This window comes from Anser anser (genome assembly GCF_964211835.1).
Source record: "Anser anser genome assembly, chromosome: 5".
Taxonomy (NCBI): Eukaryota; Metazoa; Chordata; class Aves; order Anseriformes; family Anatidae; genus Anser; species Anser anser.
In genome coordinates, this window is record NC_139725.1 from 6,467,849 (window position 1) to 6,481,154 (window position 13,306).

The window sequence follows — 13,306 nt, forward strand, 5'->3', positions numbered from 1 at the left end:
CAGACAGACAGAATTTGCTGAACAGGTTGAAATAAGACAAGAATTTGCAACAGACCAAATAGCAGAAAAGCACGTAACTGAATTTGTTTGTAAAAGTAATTTTCCTGCAGTTAAGAGTAGTAGGAAACCAGGAGCCTGTTCTTTTAAGCAGAGTGGACACATAAGGACATGCCCAAATGTTATGCACAGATTTTTTCAGTTGTATGTTTCAAGTCACACATGTGCTCCCCTAGTTAACTGAATGCAGTTGCTTGGGCAGTGTTTTGATTTGCGCATAGACTAACATCCAGACCATGTACATGATTTTGCATGGACTTTACATGCTGAATCCAGATTTTCTAGGATGGAAGGAAATAAAACGGACACCAGAGCTTGATGTAGCACTAACTAGAGTACTGCCACAGTGGTAAAAACTGTAAAAAGTGGTGCTTTCATACATAACCTGCTAGCTAAAGTCAAACTTACGGTCAGGAATTGGCAGCTAGGCTGTTAACTTCTAGTGGTGCTTTCCAACAAAAATCCTTCTTTCATGTATCACCTTTGTGAAGCCATGACTTGCAGATACCTGCTAAGTTTATTCAACCAAAGGCTATGAGCTTTAAGTATACTTGAGACCACAGCACACTTCAAAGGTCATTATTTATCACCATTCATCAAACGGGAAGCAATTAATTTTTAATGGAAAATCAAGTCAATACATCAAGGGCTTTTTTTTTTTTTTTGACATGTCACAGCTTTATGAACTGCTGGGAGAAAATGAGGTAGCCTGTAGGGCAACAGGAAACCTTTATTTACTTGTGAGGAGAATCCTAATAGAGATCTCTTGTGTTGTGGTACGTAAGGTAAAGCACAGCCAGATATTACAGGAACATTCAACAGTGCGATTTTTTTTTTTTCTGTCTCTCAGTCTCTTTTCCTTCTTTCCCAATATTTACAGGGAGAGTTCATTTTTCCTCCTGCCCACCCTTTCACCAAACAAAAATCACGTTAGCAAAACACACTGCATACAACCAAAATGGAAAAAAAAAAAAAACAGCTAATGAATATAATGTAGTCAGAAAGAACCAGGCTAGTTTAATCTCATTCTGATTTAATGAGGCTGTTTTCTTGTAACAATTATCCAACTTCCTTAGCAAAAAACAAAACCACAGAGAAACAGTGCAGTCACGCTGCTTTAAAGAACCATTTGCACAGATCTCCTCCTAATAACACAAGAGGAATGGAAGAGTCTCGCACTCTCTCCCTTCCTATGCCAGGTGCTTTTGGAAAGGTGCTAACCTGGAACAGAGCCACAAAGTCCTCCCTGCCCGGGGTCTGGCCCTCAGGCCTTGAAGTCATTAATGCCTCCAGAGGCAAGGAGTCTCCAGAAAGATTATGTGTCTCAGCTTCACTTCAGATCGCTCATGCAGCTCAGACTGGGGGACAGAAAGAGATGGAGAGTGAGGAAAAGCCCTTTTGCCCATTAGGCCATTACAGCTTCTGGCAGAGGTGTACAAAGACACTGGCAGGGCCTGCCTGGTGTGGAGATGGGCATTTAGCATCCGGCACGTGGCAAATATAAGGATGTAGGGAGATCTGGAGATGTTCCAAACGTTGCCGATCCTCCCACAAGATGCAAAATGGAAATTCCCTTTCTGATGTCTCCTGGAGGGGGAGGAGGGAAATACTGCATCCAGAGTAAGGCAGGGGGTTGGACCAGACAACCTCCAGAGGTCCCTTCCAACCTCAACCCTTCTGTGATCTGGTAGCATTCCCTCTTCTAAAAGGTCTCCAAAATACCAGAAACTAAATTCCAGTAGAAAATGTATTGAGTCTCTTCTTACAAGTTGCTAAGGGCTGTGGATCCTGAGCCAGGCAGACATACAGAAAGGCAGATGAATATAAACACAAAGGCCAGGGATGTCTTTTGTGCGTCCTTTGTGCAGACACCTGGACTGACAGCTTCAGGACTGAGGGGTTTAAGAAGCTGAAGCCATGGCCCAGTGCTAAACAACCAAGTACCAGATGCAGTCATGGCCACCACTGCAAGTGTGCACAGCTGTCCAGCTGTGGAGGGGTCAGACAACACTCTACAGTAGATGAGTGCCTCGGTAAACAAGAGTGAGACCTGCTTGTGATGGCTGTCATACATACCTTCGTGGCTTGGCCTTGCTCACCCAACAGATCTTGAGTGGCTCCAGTTGAAAACAAAAAAATTATGGATCCTTAGCTAGTAACAAAAAAATAATCAACTGTAACTGAACGAAGTAATTTTTCCCCCCTTTGGTATAACTTTCCTACCACTTCCAATATGTTCATCTCCCCAGAACAGTAATATTGCTGGGACAGGATAGAAAAACATACTATATTTTCCAGACACAAGGATAAACAGGATGCTAAACCCAGATTAACTCTCAATAGAATCATCTAACAAAAACACAGCAGCAACAAAACATTTCTTAGACCTTCTATGCGTGCTACTGCTCCAAAATTGCAGAGCACATCTGAATCAGGGACTGCGATACTGGGCTCAATGTTAACTTTTTTGCCACAGACATCATGCAGGAAAATTATTTCAGAAGTTGCTTTGTGAAGAAGCAAAATCCTGAAAAAAAAAAACACATTAGTGATGAATTTTTGATAACAAAGGAAAATAAATTAACTAGAGGGAGACTTTTCTTAATTTGAGTCTAACAGGAGGTGATGTTTTGGAAGTAAGAAAGTGGAAAGCAATTTCACTGCCACAAGGATATCATCCTTGTTTTACGCCTGCCACTCTGCAGTGCAGCATAAATGCTCTGAATACTTTAGGCAGGTGGAAACGGAAAGCCAGGTAGGCAGACAACTATGGAGGTGTGAGAAGTGATGGTGTTGGTTGGACCAGCCGGGTATGAACCACAACTGAAAATGCAACAATGCATTTCACAGTGTTTTGAGAAAACACTACAGTCTCAGCCCCTCCATAGTGACTGGAATTAGAAGATAATGGATCTGAGTACCTTCTCACACTGCTCCTACCGCTGTCACTGCATTAATTTTAGATTGGCTTGCTGATTTACGGGAGTCCCAGGAGATCGAACCGCTGATCTCCCCGCTCCTTTCCTTCTTTTATCTTACTGCCAGAGAATCCATAACAGAGCTGGTCAGATTTAGTCTGAGCATAATTCTACTAACTTCAATCCAAAAGCTCTACTGTAATGTGAAATTTGGTCTTATTTACTGTACTTAAAGTTCTAAGGAGATTATGCTAAGCTTAGTATAAATCACTATGGAAGAAAGTCTGCATGCAAGAGTGGGGATTTACAGGCTACTTAATGACTTATCTCTACTCCCTATATCATTCTAATAAGTAACTAGAGTTCTCTGACCCTATGAATTATCTTCAACACCAAAGAATCTTTATGAAAGATACATAATTGTGGTGTTAGAAAAGAAAAGAAAACCCCACAGCCCCGTGTCCCTTGTTCTGCAGTTCTAAAACTACCATAACTTCAATGTAGTCCACAAGCAAGACAAAGTATTGAAAGTCTGCCAATGTCCACAGGAAGATTAGTGCTAATTGGTAGTGATCTTTGAAAAGAAATCAGTTTGGGAATGTTAAAAGGGAAATATAAAGTGGCGACTTACCACTAAGCCATGGGAAATATCTTTGCTAAGCAGTTGCACTAATTAGTGGGGGAGGGAGTGGGAAATGACCCCAATCAAGCAAAGAACTCAAATCACTTGAAACCAAATGAACTGGACATCAAAGTTACTTACTCTTCAGAGTTGAACATGTATTTCTTGCACCGCTGGACTAGGGCCCAGAAATAGGAGACATAATGCAATGCTCCCTTTCGTTTTGAAAACTGCTCCAATTACGTGTTGGTGATCTGAGCAAGGATTAACCCTCAGCTCTTCGGAAATAGCCTTACAATGAATGCTTTCTGTAGCTCCTGAAAGGTGTGGCTGTTCTCCTCGGGCACCATAACTTTAGTTAGAGGGCAAAAGAATTTAAAGGACTAGAATTTCATTTCACACCTCTTGCCTTGGGGCTGGTTTCTAGACGTGCATAAGGGCTGCACACTGGTATGGCTCCTTTAGAAAAACACGAAAATGCCAGGCTAGCGATGGGCCTGCAACTTCGTTTGTGCCCTGATCAATTACTTCCGTAGAAGACGCAGACTTCACTCTCCCCTTGAGCACAGAAGTATGGCCAACACCACGTATCTGCTTATTCTGAGGCACAGAAATACTGGCGTTATTGGCTGTGCTTATGAGATGATTTCCATATATTATCACACCCTAAAACTCACCGAAATGCAATAACATTGTTGCACATTTATTGCTTTTAACCAACCGTAAAAACTAAAATGTAAGCTTTGTTTCCCTCCATTGGTTCTGGGAGAATGCCAACCCTCACTCCACAAAGTGTTATTTGCAAAATGTTCCCCCTACCTTGCCAAACCATTAGATGTAAACCTTTTTAAACAGTGCACAGGATATCATAAACCCTAGATAGGCTTTGAATGACTTTTCCATCTCCATTCTTTCCCTTTGGAGTCATACAAGTGCTATTTAAACATGATACGTGTTTTAATACACCATCATTACTTCATATCTTTAGTCAATTACTTCCCAAGCACAACCAAAGCAATCCTTTATGCTTAGCATTAAGGACTTAGTGACAGGGCTGTTATGGAGGAAGAGCTGCCCTAAGGGTAGCCTGAGATTTTTTAGATAACCATGGAGGAGAGATGAGGTGGGGAGTGAGGTCTACAAGACAACTAAACCATTTTAAATCCATGATGGTGCATTAACTCTAACATTACATTAACCGTGCATCAGAGCCTCAAATCCAAATCACTTGACTTTGAAAGAAGCTTGACATTTATTTCCAAATTGAAATCCATAGCCAATAGCAATTTCACTTCCAGGTTACATGTCTAAAGCATCAAGAAAACTTACCTGATTTTACTGAATAATCTAAAAGATTTACACTTTCGCAGAGCCCCAGTACACAAACCATAGCTGGCAAGATTTAAGTTTCTATCAAACTCAAATGGCAAGAAGTTCTTTGAGCCTGATCTAGCATCAGTACCAAGACCTATTTTGAACTCTGACAGGACTCTAAAATAAATAACAGCATCTGGTAGAAAGCTTGAAAACCTGCCATTCAAAAGATAAGGAAAAACAAGCAAACAAACAACAACAAAAAAAACACTTAACACCAAAAAGATTAGAAAAAATATCCTACCAGTAATATTTTCTTGGCGTTCAGAGAGGGTGATATTCTGCCTGAAAGCCATTCACTTGGCAGACCAGAATTGCCTAGATGCAGTTCTCTACTGCATAAACTTTACATTTTTAGTCTCTTTTAATTACTTTGATTTAGAGCAAATGAAGCCACTTAAGTCCTGGCAGGAAATAACCCAATTATTATTTCCCTTCTCATCAAGTCTGAATATTAATTATGCATTCTAATAAAGGCTTAAGGACATGTTTCTAACAGCTGCTGACCATTTTCATCTTAAACCAACAACACCTTTAAACACATCCTTAACTTAATTGCTTAAATAGTCCTTTTAGAGTAAAGGGCTCTATTCAATAAAAAGTTAGTAGATGAGGTGGCCAGAACTTGATTGCTTAGGACCTGTCAGAGGAGAACCATTTTTAAAAAGGAGAAAATTATCTAACTTTAAAAACTTAATAAGGCAGGCAAAAATTCCTGCTTCTCTTGCCTTAATACATTATAATACATAAAAATATTATAATTCCAGTAAAAGTTTTTTTTTTTTTATTCCCAACTTATAAAGGAAAAGCATAGAAAGAACTTGGAACAACAACAACAAAAAATCATCTACCTATTTGTTCTAAAGTCTCTGAATAGTGAACAATAACAAACAGACAAAAGAGAAAAAAGCCTCCACCTTGCCAAAATAAATCAATTTTTCCAAAACGAGTTATCTAGCTACTGGCAATCTCATCTCTTAGTTCTTTACCAAAATGCATATTCACATCTGCAACAGTAAGAATTTCAGTTCTTCAAATATCCCATGTAAAGGATGGTGAAGAAATACCATTGTCTTGTTCTTAATATTAAAAAACAACTGAAAATCTATCTTCTCTGCACTCCTGAAACCAGGTTACCTACTGGGCAGGTCCTATAAACAGTCTCCTCAAGAAATTCCCATTTACTGCTAAAGGAATTCTATGTGAGAATGTTAAAAACTAGGTGCAAAGCATATCTAAATAGAGTTTATCTAAATAGAGTTTAAAATAGAAATACAGTTATCCCAAGTTCAGTTCAAACCACAAATCAGCAAGCTACCGGTCTGTGTTGCTACTGAGTGTAAACTAAATAAGCCAGTGGGAATTAGGGTAACAACTGACCAATCAACAAGCCTATTAGCAGGGACACAAGATTTGCAAAAACTTGGATAAGTCAAAATGTACAAATGTAGTAATTAGAATTACTTAGCAGCAGCAGAGATGGACAAACACAAACCTTCCATACATCTTAACAGCAGCTACTTGTCAGTCTTGGAGTATATAGGAGGCCTTCCTTCTGATTCCAAGAGAAGGAGCAGGACAAACAAACGATGTTCTGCTCAGCCAAGAGCTCAGGGACTGTATTCCAAGTCCAAAGATGAAGTAAGTCATCTTTTACATTCTTTTACTAAAGAATAATTGCTAACCCTTAAAAAGACAAAAAAAAAAGAGGAAAGAAAAAACGACAGACCCCACAACCTTAGGCAAATCTAGTTTTCTGTGAGCAGTTGGTAGCAGCTGTAATCCTGGCTGTGACTGCCTCCAGCTCTCACGCAAATCACTTAAAAGTGAACAGAACCCGAAATAGTGGACATGTTCATCTCTGTCCTTTGATTTCCTAGCTACAGAATGGAGATAACTAATCCCCATTACTAGAGCAGCTAAGGCTTTTAAGCACTTTAAATAACACAAGTTTCCTATGAATTTAAGCACTAACAAAGGCCATTAAAACACAGGGCTGGAACTAGCCTTGACGTCAGGATTGGACCAGTGCAGTTCTGTGGCATCCACAGCTGGGTGCAGGAAGGTGGCAGCTACGCAGCGCTGCCAGTACCAGCACCGCCAGGCAGGTGTGCTCTGCCCCACACACTGATAAAAACAGTGAGCTTCTGAAAACCCTGCGTGGTTTTAAGAGGAAAAGAAAAAAAAAAGAGAACAGGAGCAAGGTTACCAGTCCTGCAGTGTCGCAGAGTGGTTGGCCTGGCAGAACTGCATTCCAGAACTGATACAAAGCTTGCTGAAATCAGGGGCAGTCTTTAACCAGTCCTTAGGAGAGCTCTGCTGGACATGTGCACGTTATGCCACTTATTTTTCTGGAAGAACTCTGCACCTTTTTACTTTGCTGAGGATATCTGAACAAGACCTGCTGGTGGAAAACATGAGGCAGTAAATACTCCCTCCAAAAACCAGAATAAAAAACATGGATATCATTCTGGGAGAAAGGTCTCAGTATTAGCACAGGATTACCTAATACCAGTTCATTACAAGCTCCAGTACAGCTAACAATACCTTGATAAAAGCAGAAGCAACAAAGGGACATGAAATTTGATTTCAACCTTGTCAATGTAATCAAACAAAACCATTACTGAAGAAATATTTCGTAGTTTCTCACTCTAGCCTTATGCTTCCAGTGTTTGCAATGCATTTCTTATTAATTAGGAGGAAAATAGCTTTCCCTTCTCACTCTCCTACTTTATACCAGCTCACTGACGTTCAATACAGCATGAGTTAATGCAAGGCTCTTAGGTTATGCCTCAGTGTTTTGATTTGGTGTGGAGCCACTGCTGTCAGGTCGTCACTTGTTTTTACTCTGTGCTCCAAATGCTGCTCACAGGACACAACCCGAATGGAAAACAGCAGGAGCCTAAGATACAATACCAGAAGTTCACCTAGGCACTGGAAGGGAAAAAGCGTTCTCCCTGTTCTGTTAGACTTCCAACAAGAGTTTATAGTCAGAAAGCTCAGTTCCAGCCTTGAACTGCTGACACCTAGTAGTGTTCAGATAGGAAGTTTCAGCTTAGGACCCATACAAAAGGGAGGTATGGTCACGATATGAAACTCCACTTTCTTACACATCTGAACAGAAAGAATGACAAATCAGACTTGGTGTCTCCACACCCATCTCTGACTGTTTCGAGAAAGTTTCCATATCAATAAAATTTTTCTGTCGCATGGCTGGATGTGATTGAAACTACTTCTCTGGGCTACAGAAAATAAAATCTGTGCAGGAAAGGAAAATCATCTGAATTCACTGCAGTGACTGAGTCTGGGCTGAGTTCCAGTCTCATTAAATCAGAAAATCATGGACCAGTCCAGTATGTTGGCACAGGCACACGAGCAATAGAGAAGTTCCTCCCTGCTTTCCTGATCTTGACATTCACAGATGAGGACAAGGACTAGTGCCGGTATCACCCCACATACAAACATAGTGGAGAGGACGGTTCAAATGAGCTGCAACAAAGCTGTTTGATCGGTAGCCAAAAAAAGAGTGGCAGGTAGCTCTTCTGCAGGTATAGCTTTGACTCAATACTTTGCTATTCGTAGAATGGTTTGGGTTGGAAGGGACCTTAAGGATTCTCTCATTCCAACCCCCTGCCATGGGCAGGGGTGCCTCCCACCAACCCAGGCTGATGAAAGCCCCATCCAGCCTGGCCTTGAGCACTTCCAGGGATGGGGCAGCCACAGCTTCTCTGGGCAGCCTGGGCCAGCGCCTCAGCACCCTAATTCTCACTCACCTGGAGATGCTCTCTGTCTTATCCACATACCCACTTCAGCCTTTTGGAGACCTGAAGTAATTTTGCTTTCAGTGTAGGTAACAGGGATACAGTGGGGGAAACAGGCACAGAGTACGACTCTGTGGAAGATGTCAGCCTCCAAGGTACAGCTTCTTTCTGAGCTCTGCTGAGGGAGGGGCAGCGCCCACACTTAGCGCTGTTTGCAAAGAGAAGCATCACCCCTTCGGCAGCAGCATAGAGAACATTTCCCCCCATTTGTGTAGGGTAATAAATGAACTTCATATTAATGTGATCAAAGTGATCAATAGCTAGTTTTCCTCCACAAAAAAATATTGATCCTTAGGAAGACAATTGCTTTCTCTGTACCCTGCACTGAGAGAAGATAGCGGCATAGGAAAGTTGGGTATGCTTCGTGCTGTTCTAATATCATTGCTCCCCTCTGAGTGAAGATCCCTGTTGAATTAGAGCTAGCCATTTTATTTCTGACAGATCAATGCTACTGCAACTAGACTGGTTGTGAAGTTGCTATGGAATATCATAACTTCAAAGAATCTAATACAATTACTATTGCTATCCTAATTCGTTTTCTTATGACGCAGATTTCTAATGAAGAGCTTTTGATGATTGATCCTTAACTAATGTGAAGGAAAAAGGAGTTTGCTTTGTCCTTCAAGCAGCTCCTCCTTTCATCTAACATTCAGAGCCATTCTCCAACTGGAAGTGATTCTTTTTAGAGGAAAAAAAAAAAAGAAACAAAACCCAAAACATTAAGATGTCAAAGAGTTTGATACAAGCAAAAAGATCCTTTGAAAGACAATCATTACAGATGTACCCTGCACAGAGCACTTGTCGTTAATAACATCATAAACTTGAAGCTGAAATTAGGAGCAGTTTAAAATGCAAAAAAGAATCCATAGATCAAACACTACAAAGGAGGAGAACATAATGTAGCTTTCACACAGATGCAGATGGAGCTGATGGGGGAGAGGTTAACTTGGGTTAGAAACACGTTCTGAGGGAAAGAAATATCAGGGCATGCAATTCAATACTTCTTTTGTTAATTTATTTGTCTGAGCCTTATTTACGTGATTGTTTTCATTTATGTATTTTTATTGTGGCTTTCCTGTCCTGTAGAAATGATAGTGCTATAAAAAGAGATGGTGGTGGGGAGACAGGGAGAAGGGAAAAGTACTGTTTGTGTGAATACAATCTGGGATAACACTCAATTTATGTAAAATTATTCAGCTTAAATACCTAAATTGTTTCTAAGCATTTGAATTAGTGATTAGAGCCTGTGAGACTAATAAGAGACGTTAAACTGATTTTACTAAAGGGAGTACACAACTTGGTTGAAACTCAATGGCAGAGTTGAGATTAGAGGAAGAACCTCTCCTTGGAACAGGAACCTGGTAAAAATTGCTGGTTTGTCAACAACATTTGGCTTTAACCTTTCTTTAGGATAGGAGAAACATCAAAGCTGTTTTCATCCTGCTCTCCAGATCAGATCATTTCTCAGTCATGATGTAATTTTTACCTTTAAGGTCTGGGGAAGCACATCCCCAATTCTCATTTTCTCCAGTAATGAGATCTCCCTCAAAGGAATTACAAGCCTTTGCCCTAAAAGTTCAAAAAAGCTCTTTTCTTTCTGGAGTAAAATTGCTGTCAAGATTGGCTCTGACCACAGGATTTTTCCTGTGGTTACAAACAGGAACCAGCTTTATCCATCACAGGGTGTAGTCCCATCTCAAGACACGAGAGTTGCAGTAGCTGACCGTGTGGCAAAACAAGGACGGGAGCAAAAACATCAAAGTGGAGGTGAGGATGGTAAGGTGAAAACAGATTATACACTTACCAAAGGGGAAAAAAAAAGGTCAGACAGTTACTGGGAAATAGATACATTCCCTGTTCCTGTGAAATGGTTTTATTTCTGAATTTACAGCAACACTTCCACAGCTCAGTTCCTGTATTGTTAGCACCATAAGAACGCTGAAACTGCTAGACTGGGGGGACATTAATGGAGCTTCTAACCCAATAATAGCAGTGGATTTTAGGATGCACCCAGCACTGGGAAGCTGTGGGATATATTGCATGCTCTTAAGTTTAACACTGGGTTTAACTGAATTTTCTTGATGCCACCTGCGTGGGTTGAATTCGTTCTCAATGCCTCGCGCAATACCCACTTCGTGGCTCAAGCTGGGAAAACAGAGCCAAACAGCAAAGAGAAAACTGGATAAAACAGTGGAACCAGATAACTACAAATTAAAGTAGCATTAAACTACTACAGAAATAATTCCACAGATCTTTTCAATAAAACTCGCTCACTAATTACCCATTCTCTAAAGCTTTCAATGCTATCTTTTCTTCAGAACAGCTGTAGAGGAGCTCAACCTCCAAGTATTTGTAAGCTAGTTGCTGGCTGTGTCGTATCATATGACAGCAGACCCGTGTGCCATATACCAACAGCTGTGGTTAGCATGCTGCCATGACCGGTCCATCTGCCACTACCATCCATGCCAGTACAAAGGGCACGATTATACAACGCTGAGGGCACTGTTATACAATGCTGAATGAAAAGCGAGAGGAAGTAAATGCCTCTGGCAGAAAAACGTCCCTGCTCTTAGTGCTCCTCTTTGCTTCCTCCTTTTCACCAGCATTCAGTTCTCCACCCTCTGTCCAGGGATGCTATGGGGAATGCTGGTAAAAAAAAGAATTAGTGCAGTGCAACACAAGCCTAACCACGAGCAAAACAGCATTCACAGGTCCTTCCTACTCCTTTCTACTCCTGCTCTGAGGAAGGCGAATCTTAGTAAAGCCCTATTCCTTATTCCAAGGCTGAAGATCTAAGTGAATGTGTACACCAAGAAACATGGTGAGGATTTAAGGCAGGTCTTCCTCTCCCAAAATCCAAAAAAAGAGCGGGTCAGAAAACCCGGAACATAGCAGTTTTTCTCTGCCCCAAATTGAGAGAGAGAGAGTTAATATGGATTACATCAACTCAAGGAACAGTTGGGTTAAAGAGAGATTGTTGTGTCTCACGGGAGACACAGCGTGAGCTAAGTAGACTGAAAAAGCAAGAGTCAAAGGAAATATCAGCAGAATTCCCACCAAGCACTGAACCTCTACCATATAAAGTCTGATTCATTTTGAACGGATCAGAAATGCTCTACTTCAATTGCTGTTTCTCTGAGAGAAGATTAAAATATTTCAACTGAATTGAAGTTTTCTGGGGTAATACAAAGGGGAATAAAAATCAGATTTTCCAGAACATTCTAATTTAATTAACTGAAATCCATTTCTATGGAAAATTCCTGTACGTTGCCACCTAGACTGGCAGGACAGATGCAATCCCTCCACTGCTGCCGCTACGCAGCTCCTGCCAGCTACGCTGTGTACTCGGGGGTGCAGGAAGCAAGGGTCCCTGTTGAGCTCTGCCTTCCACTTTCCAGGACCGTCCCCAGGGCTCAGATGTAGGCAGCCAAGCCTTTCTCCCCCATCACCCATACCGTACCTCTGTATCAGACTCTGGAGCTGGAAATGAAAACAAATAGTCAGCTAACTCTCAACTGACAGTCCTAAGCAGCAGCAAATCCCTAATTCTAAGACTTCTAATCAATATTCTCCCTACCAAAAATACTTATTTTGTTTCTCCTTTAAGTAGGAATAGAGTGAGTCAACAGACAAACACATTCTCTCTTCAAGCAAGGCATGACAAACATTTTAATTTCACCTTTGTATTGCAGACTCCCACACTTGGAGAAAACAGTTTTTCTTTGTTTTTAAGATAATGAAAATGAAACATCAACATTCCCCTCAGAAACTAAGCCTCCCTTGCCATCACTGGAGTGGAGCAAAGAGCGACTGAGATACAAGCCCCAAGCTTCCCAAATCGCTTCCATACATAGCGGTTAGGATATCTAGGGCTGAGGTCAATCCTGCACAGTGGGCTGAAAATTCAGTGAGAACTATGAAACCATGGCAATCTATAGTGATTAAGGATCTGAGCCACTGATTGTGTTTCTTCTTTTCCTCTCGCTAATGGAAAAACAGAAAAAGTCTTACGAAAACAACAAAGATGGGCATGCATATTTGAAGAAACAGACCTCTAGCTTTTAGTAAATACTGAACCATTCCTCTCTGCATGCACTGCTTTAAGTACTAAGTTGGCACTCAGGAAATCAGTTATTTTTACAGTTAGAGCTGGATAGATCCAATGGTGGGGATAAATTGGCCTTGAGCAAATAAAAAAAAAAAGGAAAAAAATATTTCCTTGTTAAGTGATCCCAAGAGGCATGTGTCTCTATAAAACAGTTAAAGAGAAGCTGCTGATTTGCACTCAGTGGGTTCAACAATCTGAAAATGATTAATTCTGTTTTAAATCTTCCAGACCCACTCACGCAACAGACATCAGGGAGAGAAATTCAATTTTGGGGGATGAAACCTTCTATTTGGAAGATTAAGAGGTGGAATCTGTGGTACGTTACAATGCAATTTTAATTATCAGAAGTTTGGCATGGTGATAGATTCTTGCTGCATTGCTTTGCCAGGGCACTCTATCTTCCGGA

The 13,306-nt window shown here is 41.0% G+C and overlaps 1 protein-coding gene and 1 long non-coding RNA gene across 9 annotated transcripts in view; one reads left to right on the forward strand and one right to left on the reverse strand.

Annotated features, from left to right (window-relative positions):
• The window catches only part of LOC310900923, a 41,182-nt gene extending 28,060 nt beyond the window's left edge, over positions 1–13,122 (reverse strand). Inside the window, exon 1 of the long non-coding RNA XR_014585460.1 lies at positions 1,279–13,122. This is a non-coding gene — a long non-coding RNA (uncharacterized lncRNA). The remainder of the gene's footprint in view (positions 1–1,278) is intronic.
• The window catches only part of KCNC1 (potassium voltage-gated channel subfamily C member 1), a 126,208-nt gene that overhangs the window by 29,361 nt on the left and 83,541 nt on the right, over positions 1–13,306 (forward strand). The window lies entirely within an intron of this gene.